Genomic DNA, 2,903 nt, shown 5'->3' with positions numbered 1-2,903 from the left:
CAAACATCTAAATGTATAATTAAAATACTTTGTTGTACATATTTGGCACATTTGACAAAAAATAATTGTAAGCAAAACACGGGGACATGGAACAAATAAAAACTAAACTGGCTTAAATGTTCATTTAAATTAAAAGAAAATATAGTTGTTTATTTTACATCAAAAACATTCCTTTTTGTTTTCAAAAAATACTTTCATATTTGAAAACCAACTTGACATTCACTTTTAAATTTGAATTTCCAAACAATTTCCAAATATTACAGCATTTCAGCTCAACTTGTTTTATTCTTATGACTTTCTCTATCTTGGGATCTCTGCAGTTCATCTTGGGTTAAGCAAAGACATGACAGTAAATGAATGTCTTAAAAATCTCATTTCCTGACTCCAAAGCCTGACCTTACAGATTTCCAAAGTGTGCATATAATCTGAGGGGAATGAAGTGGCAGGGTCTTCTGGGCTCTGCAGTATATTTACTGTAAATTTAACAAACTGCCCCTCTGTTGCTTACTTTGCTTCATTTGCGCAAGCACAGGTATTTATACAAACATCAACTTTTCTGGGTTGCAACTGAATCTTACTTTTGAATTTCAGTCAGCACTTTAATAGATACAAAAACTGGTTTTCTTTTCCCTTTGTTTACCAGCTATAAGACTATTGCCGACTGGAATTAGGATATTATTGACAAACTATTTTTTTTTGCATTACGCATCTTTAATGCGCATTTCTTACCTTACAATTCCTTCTAATTCTCTAATAATATTTGTTGATAAAACAATGCTCTCATAAAAAAACATTTTTGAAAATAACTTCTGCTCTTGTTTCAGTCTCAGTTTTAAACCTAAAGCTGGTTGTCTAGCAATAGAAAGTGTCATGAGACCAAAAATAATTTACTGAATGCTTTATTTAAACCTACACACAATGGAGTGGAAACTTTGTACTGCCATTTCTGGCTAATGTTTGTGTTTGAAATGAGAGATGGAGGCCATGAGCGTGCACGTGATAGAGAGAGAGAGAGAGAGAGAGAGAGAGGGAGAAGGGCGGGAAGCTATTTTCTGGACATGCTAAAGAGGAAGGTGCTGGCCCCCTTGGCATAACATCTTATTACAACAGGCACACCCAGTTGCTTCAAATTCCTCAAGTGACTCTCTCCTGTAAATAGCAGGCATCACAGCTGTTCATTTAAATAGAGAGAGAGAGAGAGAAAGAGAGAGAGAGARAGAGAGAGAGAGAGAGAGAGAGGAAAATACTCCCACTGATATGAGAGATTTATTGTTGCGAGATCCCAAATTGCTGCCGAGGCTGGTGCTTTTGTATTTGTTTTTTTTTTTTTTGATGGATTTCGGAATGCCGCTGCCCTTTACCGGTGCCAGTTCTGGTAACACCCAAAGCATCTGAAGTACGTCAGGCTGGGTGGGCTTTCCGTTTATATACACATCATACATACCGGTCTTAACAAGTACAAATTTGGGATGCATGCATTGGGTTTGAATACAGTGTATTGCATAATACTATTATTCATTTGACGTTTTTTTATTTTGTCAAGGCCAATTTAAAATTKATTTTTTTCAGAAATATTGTGAGAGACTACCTATATATAGCTACTACAGGTAGTACATATTTATGAAGTAGAAAAAATCTTATACCTTAAAAAAACAGAAAAGTCTACTTTTTTTGTTAAGTTCCCGTTGGGTCAATACTTTGTAGTACTACTCTACTTTCACTATAATTAGTGTTTACGGTTATGTCTCTTCTTTATAATGAACCTAATGAATCATGTTAGACCCACTCAAACAGAGAGATTGTGCAAGGATCACTTGAATTCTGAGCTCCCAGCTCCACCCTCCACTTCTTCTTTATCCCTGTCCTGTGAGCCACCTCAGGAGGAAGGAAGTGGTCCTTCTCCACCCCGGCGTGAGGAAGGGACGGGTGTCGGTCTGCACCCTTCAGCTGACAGCAGGAAACAAAGAAATTGCAAGCTGATTTTCTTTTTCAGCCCTAACAGGATGTGTTATGTCAGGACATTTGGGAGATGTGGCGTGTCAGGACTCTCTGACCTGTGCACCCGCTGATCACTCATGCTTTTGTTGCTGCGAGGGAGGGGGCATTTCCCCCCCCCTTTTCTTTTCTCTACCTAGTATTTCAATAACTTTATTGCTTTATTGTTTATTTGCAAATCTTTATTTGCAATGTTTGTATACATGTACCAGTAAAAAGTTTGCATGCAGTTATGTTCAATCTTAACTTTTAATGATGCATTTCTCTTTTTCAGGGGTAAATTAATTTAATTAATTTCAAAAGTGGGCACTGGGTGCTTCTTTGCATGGTAAAAGTGGAAAAACAACAACAACAAATCTTTAGTTTAATGTGCTTTTGAGAGTTGCAGAGAAACTGAACATCTTTCATAGCCCGTACGCAAGCTTCTGGAACAATTCTGGCTAGATATTTTATCTTTCTTATTACCAGAAATGTCAGAGCTCCTGATAGCTGGTTGGTTTCCAGACACGAGCTTTTAAGCATAGTCCATAAATTGTTAATGAGTTGAAGCTGGAGCCATTCCAGGAGCCTAATGCTTGACTGGTTCATCCTTTCCAAAAATTGAGTTTTGATTTGTGTTTGGGATCATTGTTCTGTTGGAACACCCAATTCTATCCAGCTTTCAACCATCTGCTAACTGTCACCCACAGGTGTAAACAAATTGGTCAGGATGTTTAGGAATAACACATCAATCAACAAGGTTCAAGTCTGTTATGCACTGGAACCTGTAGGAACACCAGGATCTGCAGTGAGAAGTTCATTTGCGCCATGTGGCAGATCATCCTGTAATAAAATTTAAGGTAATCCAACACAATTCACACGCAAGACTCCTTTTCTGGATGCTTTCTTACAGGTGAGCCACACTGAAG

Source organism: Poecilia reticulata, linkage group LG19 (genome assembly GCF_000633615.1).
Source record: "Poecilia reticulata strain Guanapo linkage group LG19, Guppy_female_1.0+MT, whole genome shotgun sequence".
Lineage (NCBI taxonomy): Eukaryota > Metazoa > Chordata > Actinopteri > Cyprinodontiformes > Poeciliidae > Poecilia > Poecilia reticulata.
The sequence above is the reverse complement of the archived record's forward strand: the minus strand, read 5'-3'. Positions refer to the sequence as shown.